The 13,584-nt window shown below is 32.7% G+C and overlaps 1 pseudogene; it reads left to right on the top strand.

Annotated features, from left to right (window-relative positions):
- Nucleotides 1–9,446: 9,446 nt before the first annotated feature.
- On the top strand, nt 9,447–13,274 carry LOC143386174 (cadherin-10 pseudogene; annotated as a pseudogene).
- The last annotated feature ends 310 nt before the right edge of the window (nt 13,275–13,584 follow it).

The following is a 13,584-nucleotide window of genomic DNA, read 5'->3' as shown; positions in this document are numbered from 1 at the left end:
ATTATTGAATTTGCAAGGAACTTGGGAAAGGTGTGTGAGTGAGATATTAAATCTTCCTCATTGAGATGAAAACATAAAGACCAATACACTGCAAATCATTTAGTGATTTGCTTGTGATTTGAATGAAGTCTCAGAGGAATGTGGAGTAGGGAATATGGTCATGTAAGCCTAGAGAAGCAGACAAGGGACTGGGAGGTGCAAACTCTTTCTTTGGTCATTAAAAAGTAAAATTATGACATAATAGCAGATAGAGATACCTCCCGGCTGACCTTCATGTTTGCATCTCTTCCCCCCTAAGCCTTCCTAAATATGTTTTTCTTAATCTATTTCTACTACAATTAACCATTTAGTAAACTATATTGATTTTCCATTATGCAGAAAGCAGCATGTTAGGCAGATAATGTGATGAAAATTAACCATATTTAAACTTCTAATCTCAAATGACTTTTGCTCTTATCCAGAAGAAATAAAAGTAGACATGACAGGACAGGCTGATATTTTCATAGAATAACATGAGCACAGGATATCAGAAGAGTTAAAGATAAAGTATTTAACAATTTTAGGATCTAGGAAAGTCTTATTTGAGTGATGAGCTTAAGCTAAGCCTATAAATATGTGATGGTTTTACCCATCACTAACTCAACATTTCTCCCATACAACCCTATTTTGAGAGTCACTACTGCAGACCAGTAAGCTACTCCCACTCCAGAGGTGGTCACATGTACAGAGTCCTACATCTGCTACCAATGCAGCAAAATGAAGGTCTTGGCTAAGGATTCTATTTAACAAATCCTATTTTATTGACTAGATCAGATAATATCATGGCTGTCTCCTAACCATTCTGCTGTAAGACTTACATGAAGGTATATTTGTGAAGAGCTCAGTCTTTTTTGTTGTTGTTGTTGTTTTCTATTTTTGTTTTCTGCAATTATAAAACTCTGGTGTATCTTACCAGCATCAGTACAACTTACTAGGGTAACATCACATGTCTTCACTAATCTGATCTACAAGGAGGTCCTCTGGCTCTCCTATAATTCACTTCATATTGCAGAAAAATAGACTAGTTCTCAGTTCTTCCTAGATTCTCCTTATTTTAGTTTCTTATTTTTATTATTTTAATCTCTTCAGTTGTGTTTATTTTGGTCACTCTGATCCCAGGTATGCCTGCTAAAACTCATACTTAATTCAGATAGGCCTCAAATGCTATTTTCACAAGACATTCTGTGAGCTCACCAGATAAAATGTCTTTCTAGCTTTGGAAAACTCCTAACTATGTATTTATAACCTCCTTTACCATAAGTCAGCATCCACCTAGAGTTACTTTTGTATCTGTCTTATTTCTTTTGCATATTATTGTGCTCTTAAAAACAGGAGCATTCTGGTTCTTACCTATAACTCAAACACTTGGCTCATCATCTCCCATGTATCAGCAAATGTGTGATAAGAAAATTCATTTATCATATTAGTAGAAAATGCATGATGATTTGTTTTTTATGAAAAGATACAATATCATTGAGTAATTTAGAGATTACATGACCCATGAAACACACAAAAAACTGTTTTTCTTTTGTTTTTGTTCCACTGGGAAATATACGCTTCCTCCTTCTTTAAGCAATTTTTGTTTTTAAAAGAAGAAACTCAAAGCAGTTTTTTCCCCCACTTGAACATACCTGGTTGCTTCCAACCATTCTCCACCTGACTACAGTTACCATTCAGTAGTCCATTTGGATTATTAATCCATCAAGTGGATTAATCCACTGATGAAGTTATAGTCCTGATCAAGGCCTAAAAGTATAATCTTTGAACCTTGCTTTCTGGGAACCATGCTTTTAAAACAAGAGCTTTTTGGAGAGCCAAACCTTAATAAATTGTAATACTAAATTTTTTTAGTGTAAGCTCATGAACTGACTACAAATTATTTTTAAAAAGAAAGAGTCTTCTAAATACATCTAAAATGACAAGCATTATTCATTGAAGTAGATTTATTAAAGGGGACATTGAGATAAATTACTTGTTTTGTTGTATGTTGATTTATAGCCATTTATTGTTTTAGGTACATACTCTGAGAAGAGTTTTGCATTATACACAAAACTGAATATAATTTAAATAGTAAGAGACACTTTGTCTTTGAGAATCAAAGTAGTACATAGAAGTATTTATTGGAACATTATTAGGTACCAAAATGACTATAATAAACCTGTTAAGTATGAGGGATCATTAGTATAAGTCAGAAAGCTGAAGTAGTAGGAGAGATGGCATTCTTAATGAACCCTGGCTTGGAGAAAGGATAGAAAGTTGCAGAGAACTGGCATTCTCAAATATGTATCCTTGTGAGCAAAGGCAGGAAGGAATGTGAAAGTTGGTTGGTTCTTCAGGATCCCAGCTTGGTTGGTGTGGAGAAAATTACATTTATTAAGAGACTCATATATTAGGTTAAGGGCTTTTGACATGATTAAAAGTTTATACAATAGGTACTATTTTGAAAGTACTTATTAAAGAAACAAAGTGTTGAATAAGGTAATAAAATAATCAAATATAGTATTTGGTATTTTTTATGCTATATTTGGCATTTTATAGGCATGAACTGGTAGTAATAATATACACTCAAATGGTTTCCAATTCAAAACTGTACTAATATTTCTTTATATAAGCTTACCTGGAGGTGACAATGGAGTTATACCATTAATCATAAATGTCTACTTGTCTGCCCATTCTAACCCCTAGCAATTTTCCCATACATTCTGACTTATTATTTTGGTGTTCGTGGTGTTCCCTGACTCTGTTTCCTGCTCCTGACATCTTGATAGCTGTGTAGTTTCCTCTCTTGTTCATGGAGAGGAATCTCATTGATGCATTGTTTCTTTAGTTAGTGTTTAGTTGGTGTTCTGGCATTTCAAACCCTGTAAAACTGCTGATGCTCATATGAGGTGGCATTTTGATGTGTCAGATTGTTTTGTTCAAACCCTTCTTCACTTTAGGTTTGTTACTGTGACCAGGGCAGAGGTGATTTATTTAAATCTCCATTTTATTAAAAAAATGCTTCTAAATTCATAGTTAGCCATTGGCAAAATATGATGTAGACATGAAACTACCATCCCTATGTTATTATGTCCATGTTACAAAAGGAGGCAAATTTGTCTTCAGTATAAAAAGAAACTTGGACAATATCAACATCATGAGTTTATTTTTATAATTGATTGTGATAATTCCTAATGTGTGATATACAGTATATAATACTTGTGTAAATTTTTCATTATGTTTTGTACACTAAATAACATTATGTAATTAAAGCTACCATTTTGTTTGCAACGATACTGATTATAGATAGGACATTCTAGATTTATTATGGAACAGACTTGATACAACAGATTAATATTGATAATACACACAATAATTATAGTTATCACTTACTGACCAGCTTCTATATGGTACATACTATATTGAGTGATTTGAGTTTGGTATTCTTTTTATCATCTCCTTAAAGAAGGCAGGCAATATTATTTATTCCCATTTTACAAAGGAGAACACTGAGAAAGACAGGTTAGATAACTTTCACAAATCAAAATACTGTTATGTGACATTGTCGGAATTGTACTCTGATAATATGACCCCTGCTTCTCTATTCTTTTTTTTTTTTTAATTTTTAAAAGTAGTTTTAGTTATATATAATATTAGGTTTCATTTTGACATAATTATACAATCATGAAATATAATTTGCTCCAGTTCAGTCCCCATTATTTCTTCTTTCCTACCCCTTCTTTCTCATCATTTACTTCCCTCTCCTTTAATGACCTTTCTTCTATTTATTTATAGTTGTTAAAATTAGTACCTTATAAATAAATACACTATGGTATATTCATATATGTACCTAGGAAAGCTTGATCAGATTCATTCTACTGTTCCTTCCTCTTCTTATTCCTTCTCCTTCCCACTCAATTCCCTTCCTCTAGTCCACTGAGCTTTGTTCTATTTTCATGGAATTCCCCTCCCCCATTTTTATTTTTATTTTTTCCTTCCTTTGGTCTAGCTTTGACATATCAACCTGTTCCTATATTCTTAACCTCTACTCTGTTTCTGACTATGCTTGTCTTCCTGAGAGAAGTATTCAATTTGTTCCAGTCTTATATTCTTTTCCTACAAATTTCTATTTACTAGGGATTTATAATTGTTATTCTTTTCCAATGAGAGAAAAATCATTCTAAAAGCAAGTAGAAATTAAGCTTTAAAAGCATACCAAATGTACTATACTTAAACATTCTTTGTTTTATTAATATGTAAAATAGAGTTGTCAAAATTATTGAACAGTAAGGAGTGAGAAGATAAGAATATAGATGATAAATGTGTCACTAAAACAATTTACAGGGGCTGGGGATTGGCTCAAGCGGTAGCGTGCTTGCCTGGCATGCGTGCGGCCCGGGTTTGAACCTCAGCACCACGTACAAACAAAGATGTTGTGTCCGCCAAGTACTAAAAAAAAAAAAATAAATGTTAAAAAAATTTCTCTCTCTCTCCCTCTCTCTCACTCTTTCTTTAAAAAAAAAAATAAAACAATTTACAAAAAAATAGCCATAAATGCCTTAGTCAGCTTCATGTTGTTCTTAGCATTATAGTTTATTTAAATATTCTCACTTGGGTAAATACGACATATACCAATATTTTTAATTAACACAGAATATTTTCAAAGTATATAGGAAAAGAATCACAGTGGTAAGTTATGAATATGGATTAACTTTTGTATGGAATTAGTTAATTTTCAAAAGCTTATAAATTGTCATGGAACTACTGTACATGAAAAATAAAAAAAACTGAAAGATTCCACACTCTACATCCATATTTCTAAACTGACCCACACAGTCTCTAAGCCTTCTCAGGTACACTCACAAACACACACAGCTCCTTAAATTTTAGCAAAGTGGTTACTACCAGGAAAACTTGAATAACATTTCTTTCTCTTGTGGCTATAAGCTTTAAAAGATTTTATATTTTTATAAAAATATTTTTATATTTTTATAAAAATCTATATTTAGAAAACTACATTGAAGTTTTAATGTAGGCTAGTGTTTGAAAAATTCATGTGGTATGGATTTTAAAACTGTGAACTTTCTTTGGATAATAGGAATATATTTAATATAACCATATATTTAAAGATGATGACTGTCTTATAATAAATTACTTATGGTATTTCGGGACTCACTTTTTCTACTGTGATAATTGTTTTTCATGCCTGCTCGTAAGTTCCAGAAGTAGGAAATAAGGTGGATTTATTTTATGGATTTTTGTCAAATAAACTTCAAATTATATCGTGGTAAATTATATGAATTATGAGAATGTTTTTCTATATAGAGAAAAGTGGATCATTGCATTTACTTTGTCTATACTTTTAAATCATATATATATGACAGTGGAATGCATTACATACTTTTAAATCTTTGAAAAATCTCCATATTATCTCTCAGTGCCATATACCAAAAGAATCTGCTCCATGAAATTAATTTTAATTTGAATGCCTTTAGGTTCTATGATTTTTGTTTGCAATTATTTTTACCTCTGTCCATTGACATTTAAAATTTTATAAAAATAGGGTTTTTTTATCGTTTAGCTAAAGATGCCTGTAAGCGTTCACGTTTAGTGTACAAGTTCTAGTAACATTATTCTGCAAATAATTCACATCAGTGTAGCAGCAAGTGTTATAAGCAAACAACAATTTGCCATAAAAACCCAAGATAAATCTAAAGTTATCTCTCTCAATGTTAAATAAAAATGTTACAAATCATAATTACCAAGAGAGTTTATTATAGAAAGAACATGTTTTATTTTGCAGCAAAAATTAACATTTCAAAATGTGACAAACCCCATGATATAAGCAACCTTTATAGATCCTCAACACCAGGAGCCCAAGATACTTCAAATAATTCTTTCTGTGCACCAAAATATGAAGTTCATATCTAGTAGGGAAATGGCCTTTGGTTCATTTTTATCTGGAATTGAAAAAAAAATGGTATGCTTCTGCCAGAAATTAAATTAGTTCACCTTTCCACTCTGCCCCTCTGAAGGCAGAGGATTGGAAAGTGGAGTTACTGTATCAAGCAGCCTGGTATTGTTCTTTCTGCAGCCAATTCTAAGCCAGCAGTCTGGGGGAGCCAGGGAAACTAGTCAGGCACATTATTAGTAGGGGTACAAGTTTAGGTAATTATGCAATAAAACAGTTTTTCTTTTCCATGATTCCAAAAAGTGGCCAGTAGTAGTTAATGAACCACTTATTTAATCAGTTACATAATTATGAGTTAACTGTAACCAGTAATTGCTTGAAATCACTATTTAAAATGAAATAAAGGAGGGGAGGGGAGGGGGGGGATAGTAAAGGATAGGAAAGGCAGCAGAATACAACAGACCCTAGTATGGCAATATATAAATCAATGGAAGTGTATCTGATGTGATTCTGCAATTTGTATACGGGGTAAAAATGGGAGTTCATAACCCACTTGAATCAAAGTGTGAAATATGACATATCAAGAACTATGTAATGTTTTGAACAACCAACAATAAAAAAAAAATAAAATGAAATAAAGGAGCTACAACTTAAATGAAATAATTGATAAAAAATTAGAACTATAACAAAAATATTAAATATAGCAAAATAAAAGGTTTAATGATTGTCCACATAATTAATATAAAAATTAGTACAATATGAGATTCCATGGATATTTAAATTATTAAATACATATGCTGTTAAGTAAAATCATTTTAAAAATGAATGTTAATGAAGCACTTAGCAGCCACCTTTACAATGCTTGAGCTCACTGATCAAATGTTCATTCATGACCATGAAATTCCATATTTATAGGAACATTTACTTTTCTTAATAATTTGAATTATCTTTTCTTTGAGGAGATTATTTTATTCTGGATTAAGTAAATAGTAGAAGCACTGAGAGATAGTTTGGAGTGTCAGGGATAAATTTGACATATTGTTAATCATCCTTAATAAACATTTTAAATGACATTTACTTGATTGTTTAATTTTTAGATTTAACAAACTTGAACATTCTCTGTACCACTTTATTTTTGTAATTGTCATTTTTAGTATTTTAGTGTGTTCTATAAGATTATTGAGTAATAGTAATATGTAAAAGAGTTAAGCTTACAAAACCTCAAAACATAAGCTGGTGAATTAGTCACATCAATTACACAGTACTAACATGAATTTCATAACCCTGAACTACTTTATGTAATTAACCCTGACCCCAGACTCTCTCTCTCTTTAAAAAAAATAATGCAGTGACTTAAATTCTTAAAAAGTTTTAAACCTTCCTGTGAATTTAGGCATACATATGGTACCCCACTGAATAATTTTTTATATAATCATATATGATAACCTTTTTTGTCTTTTATTTATTTTCAGTACTGAGGATTGAACCCTTGCTGTCCAGCATGAGATGAAAGGGCTCTATGATTGACTACACCCCCATATCCTGAATATAGTTTTTAAAATTCCTTTTTATATTATAAATTTGTTGTTATTCCTTATTTTTAATCCACTTCTTCACCTACCACCCACATGAGACAGAAATGATTATGGATTGATTGTCTCATCTCACTGAACATTATAATTGACTCCTTAAAAGAAAGAAGAAAATAATGTATTGCATAAGAGCTTTGAAGTATAGTTTAGAACAATTTTCATATATATTCAACACACCTTTGACATTTTTACTTCCTTCTACATATCAACACTGAATATATCTGATTGCAAAAAAATTTCACCAAATGGAAAGTATATAATTTTCTTTTGCTATTGATTTTAACCCCAGGTCCCTAAGAAAATTTTCTAAAATAATATTTTGAAGCATCAAGAATTTTTCATAAGCAAAACTCTTCTACAGATTTGAGAATTATATCATGCTCTATGCCTATAAAAGAGAATAAAATGAAGTTGGTATTACCATGTATATCAGAACATATAAATTCTGCATTGGTAAAATAACATTAGAATATGGGAAGTATATTGATATACAGAATGATCCAGACTCCTTTTGTTTTCTTTCTTGCCAATCCATGGTTTTGACTTCTATTGATGAGATTAATCATGGTTGTAAAGTAGAGATCTAAGTTTCTTGCTTTCTTGTGTACTACTAATCAGTGCACTGGAAAGAGAGGAGGGGAAGAGTGTATCATGGGTAAGGATTTAGGAAATCCTATCTTGAGTCAATCAGGGAAAAAGGGCTGAAGTTCCTAGAGTTTGCTTGCCATGTTGGTGTATGCCTGTTGTCCTAGCAACTCAGGAAGCTGAGGCAGGAGGATGGTAAGTTTGAGTCCAGCCTAGGCAACTTGGCAAGACCCTGTCTCAAAATAAAAAATGAAAAGGGCTAGGGATAGAGAACATCAGTCAAACCCTTTTGGGGGTGAACTGAATGAGAAAATGTAAAATTTGAAAACTGGAGTAAGATCCACATGGCTACTGCTAGAATTTGCAAAAATACTATTAGAATTTGCAAAACTAGATATAGTGAATCTTCCCTTGAGGCATATAAACTGACAAGATGAGTGTGTCATTTGAGATCTTAGATAACTTAGGAAGGAAAACAAAGGAAGCAATGCTAGTTAGCTAATACATTCCAAATCTAGGTATTTCACTGATACATTTAAAAGCCCTAAAGTTTATTATTGAACAGGTTTGTGCCTCCACTGACTTCATCATGAGATGAAATTACATCAAGAAATTCATTTTAATGCACATTTCTACCCCATTCTGGGAAGTAGGTCATAAAATCAATTCAACTTCTAAATATTTTCAGTAGATTTTTTTCAGCAATTTTCAGTATCTCTGGATATATCACTCCCTACAGTTTAGTTAGCCTAGAAAATATGCAGGTTTTCTTTGTGAAAATGTATTTAAATGGTTTTAAGAGTCATTCCTCAAGTGTACCTAAATACTTAATCATTTTAGGGATTCTTAATCTTGAAGTGACTCACTTCTGGAATTTTGCTCAAGAGCCATATATCTCTGATTGACCAACAGACAGGTTTTTCAGATTTTCAGTTGATATAGTCCAGAGATCATTGCATTTCTGTTTCAGTCCCAGAGACTTTGTGATCAATTTGTCACTGGAAAATACTTCCCTGAAGCATTACTATTAATTGCATAAACTACACCTCATATCTTATGACTCATTGATATTGTTTGGTTTTAGTACCTATGGATGCCATCATTGTCTAGGGAAATAACCTATTTCAACTACAACATTTCTGAATAGCTCTACTGACTAAAAAAGAGCAGATTATATGATATTCTTCAAAGATGCTGATGTTTTACCATCCATGTATTTCTTGAAAGATGAAGGCATCTTTTAGCCTAAAATTGATCAAATTGATTTTAATATACACATGAATAGGTCACAATGAAACCACCATTCTATATAACTAATATGCACCAATAAAAAGAGATGCATGGAGTAGGTTGAAAAAATCACATATGGCAAACCATTATATTATTCTCATTTATTTAATTAATGAATTTTTATACGTAATAAATCAGTCATCTCAGATCTTCATTAAGGACTTTATTTGGGTTAGATGACCACCAGTAAAGCAAACCACTCTCTAATGTGCTTAGGTTTGAATACTAATGCTGAACTTTGGGAACAATACTGTAATTATAGATAGATACATTATAAAATTATGTTCTGTAACCCTTTGTTGAGTACTTTCAGAATTCATTCCTACAAATGTTTTCTAGATTGTTACTGATACAAATCCTAAAATTTTAGCAATGTTTGCATGTTTAATATCTTTTACGGTTTGAGTTTGTAATGATTTCCCCACCACACGTTGAAGTCTGTTTCTAATTTAGAACTGGAGATAATTAGAAATAACATGGGATGGTTTTCCCTGATAAGGTCAATCAGATGAAGTTGTGAATGGTTTTAAGCAAGATAAAAAAGTGTGTCATTGAAGGGACCATTCTTTCTGCTAATGATATACCCTGAGACATTTGAATGGTTGAAATATGTTGAGCCATGTGGATCTTGCTCCAGTTTTCAGAGTTTTACATTTTCTCAATCAGTTCACTGGCTTTCATAGTGAGGTTGTGATCAGGCTGTACACATAAATAACCTTGAAATGTTGAGTTATAAAATTCCCATTGTTACTCTCTGTGCCTTGAGCCAAGATTTTAGGCATTTATGCTTATTGTTTTTTTTTTCCTTCAAGACATCTGTTCAGTTTGCAACAGCCCACTCACCTTCACAGTACTTTCTTCTGCATATTCTTTTATTTTCGTGTTGTGGAACAACTGCCAGATCCTTCAAAACCTTAGTGCTAAGAGGACATTGTAATGAGGTTGTCTTTGATGAACTGTTTTGCCAAACTGCAAATGAATGGGTGGTAACTTCCTTTTAATTTCATATGAATTTTATTATGGGAGAAGGGAGACTTAGCTCTACAAAGACTGATGATAAACATCATTTCTTGTACTGCTTTGAGGTTTTATTGCCTCTAAACTCTTCTATCCAATTCTGTATGATTCAGAATTGTGATGCCTCAAGTTTGTGGTGCCAGATTCATATTTGGTGTTCCTAACTGCAAAGGAACTAAAGAAAGCTATTTTTTGGAATTCTTCCTTAGTAATTATGAGTTATGAAGCACGACATTCACTAGGCATTAAAAAGTTATTTCAAATATACTTGACAGAAGAATAATGATAATATATAGCAATTATTAACTTTCCTTTGGGCATAGTCTATTTATTTCATATTTTTCGATTGTGAGTCTCATTTTTTTCTTATTAAATTGTCAAAGCACTTTATCTTTCATTTGATGAAACAATGTATGCAGTATGTATGGTTATCTTCACTTTATACGCAATAAAGATGAATGTTCGAAATATTTAAAGCATTCTCCAAGGCCATTAATTTGTGAGAGGTTGAACCAAAGCACCTTGCTTCTTGGTGATTGTGTGTACAATTTTTCAGTGAAATTTGGAGTTTTTGTCCATGTTTTTTTTCCTCATAATGGCTGGGTTGAGGCCTCACTGTCTTATGTGTTCACTAAAAAAATGTTAAAACTCTCCCTTTATTTGATTTACTTGTTTCTAAAATAATGATTCTTGATTTTATAACCTAGAGTAAATTGCTTTTTAACTGCTTTTGAGTTAAGAATAAGATTAAATTTACTCTCCAGATGCATTAGCTTCAAACTATTGTTTTGGGTATCCCTCTGACCCTTATTGAAAACACTATATCTGACATTCCAAAAAGCAAGGAAATGAACTTGGAGTTGGAATCAATATTACTAAATTTTTGTTATTAGAAGCTTTTTGACTCAGTAAAATCATTTTGTTCATAATAATCAATCTGAGTTTCAAAACTTTACTTCATACATTTTATGGATGCATGAATACATGAGTTTAAGCAAAATAAAATTAATTTTTCCCAAAGACCTGAATAATAAACAGCTTTCTGTCTTCATCAAGGGCTATTTTTTTTATCATTTTAAGGCCAAGATTACTTAACAGTGAGTTAAAACTCCTTTTGGTAGAATTAGAAAAGTTTCTTTTTTTTTGACCTGTCACAGATTTGAAGACCAATAGTCTGAGATTTCCATGTTAATAAATAAAGAAACAGAACTTAGAATATCTTGATACAAAAATATCATAATTCCCCCATGCTTTAGACATTCTTCTAAAAGAGGGTAAGGACAGATATATAGAAGAGAAAGATTTCTCCCCTTCTTTTACCTATGTAATTGAATTTCCATCTGTTTCTCTAAATCAATTTAATGGACCAGAATCTAAATGTTTGGGAACAGCAAATAATAGTGGTAAATTTAAATGCAATCATAAGAATTTGATGTTAACTTCCTCTTAGAGTTCATGTTATTAACATTATTTTGGTTATTAACAGTATTATTTTTATACTTATTGTTACTGTCTCATCAAAGTGGAGAACTGTCCTTTGTGAGCAATACACATTTCAACTTATGTATACACATTTTTAAAAATGTATCTTGGGCTGGGGATATAGCTCAGTTGGTAGAGTTCTTGCCTTGCAAGCACAAGGCCCTGAGGTCCATACCCAGCACTAAAATAAAATAAAATTAAAATAAATAAAAATGTATCTGGCCAAGGTCCCTGCATTGATTTGGAGTTAATCCAGTGTAGTGACTTGAATATACTTGTTGTACTGTCATCTAACAATTTGGGGGAGTTCTCTTACAAGATATATATTTCTAAGGAAAGCATCATAAACCTCTAAACCCATGTTATGTCTAAACATCTGGGTCTTATTTCCTATAATGGAGGCCTTCTTTTAATAAAGTAAGAAACAAAGCTATATAAATCAATCAACACAGTTATTTAACAGAATCAATATTCTATACCTTATTAAGAATGGTAAGGATGTGAAAATACAGGCATATTTTAGCCACTTGGATCTTACATGAAGCTTAGTTCAACTTCTCTAATGTTTGTATAACATCTATCTTACCATTTATTACACAAGGCTCATATATTCTGAACAACCAGAAACTAACACTTCTTAGAAAAACAGAAAAAAATATGCACTGTAATTAAGGAAGATTCCACAGTGCCTTAACAATAAGTCAGAAACACCGCTTTTGAACATCACCTACCTTGACTAAACCCTTTTCTGCTTCCCCCAACCAAAAAAAAAAAAAAAAAGGAACGTGCAAGAAAAAATGGGGAAGTAAAATAATATCTAAATAATGCATGCTCCTTTTTTCTGCTCCCACTTGCTTGATAGCATTCTGAATGGGCTTCTTACGTCTCTCCTTTTTTTTTTCAAGTTATAGTAGTACTGTTTGCAGCTCTAAAGAGACAGTGGAAGAAGGAACCTCTGATCTTATCCAAGGAGGACATCAGGGACAACATCGTGAGCTATAATGACGAAAGTGGTGGCGAGGAGAACACCCAGGCCTTTGACATTGGCACCCTGAGGAATCCTGTAGCAATCGAGGAAAAGAAGCTGAGGCGAGACATCATGCCAGAAGCGCTCTTTATCCCCTGCATTACTCCCACGGCGCCTGACAACACGGATGTGCGGGATTTCATCGCCGAGAGGCTCAAGGAGCACGACCTGGACCCCACCGCACCACCCTACGACTCCCTGGCCACCTACGCCTATGGCTGAGTCGCTGAGCTCCCTGGAGTCAGGCACCACCGAAGGAGACCAGAATTATGATTACCTCCGGGAGTGGGGCCCCAGGCTTAACAAGCTCGCGGAGATGTATGGTGGTGGGGACAGTGACAAGGACTCCTAACCTGGATTTCTGTTCTGCTCAATAAGAGGAAGCGACGTAAAGGACACTGTCTCCACTTCACCATATTTGATAATCAGGAGACGTTTCCTGCCACTCAGCACAATTCTTTCCCATTTATTTCTTAATTTGTTCATTAATTGCATTAATTATTTCCTGTAGGATGTCTCATGGAATATATGCAACATTTTATTTAATCACTTCCAAGAGCCAAAGCTATGGAAATTCAGTGTTGTCCATCTTAGTAAAAAAAAAAAAAAAAAAAAAAATTCAAAAACATGAACAGGATAGCTCTCCCTTAATCAGCCTCAGA

This window comes from Callospermophilus lateralis, unplaced genomic scaffold (assembly GCF_048772815.1).
Source record: "Callospermophilus lateralis isolate mCalLat2 unplaced genomic scaffold, mCalLat2.hap1 Scaffold_98, whole genome shotgun sequence".
In the NCBI taxonomy this organism is placed as follows: Eukaryota; Metazoa; Chordata; class Mammalia; order Rodentia; family Sciuridae; genus Callospermophilus; species Callospermophilus lateralis.
Note: the sequence above shows the minus strand (reverse complement) of the source record. Positions and strands in the feature narration are given on the sequence as shown.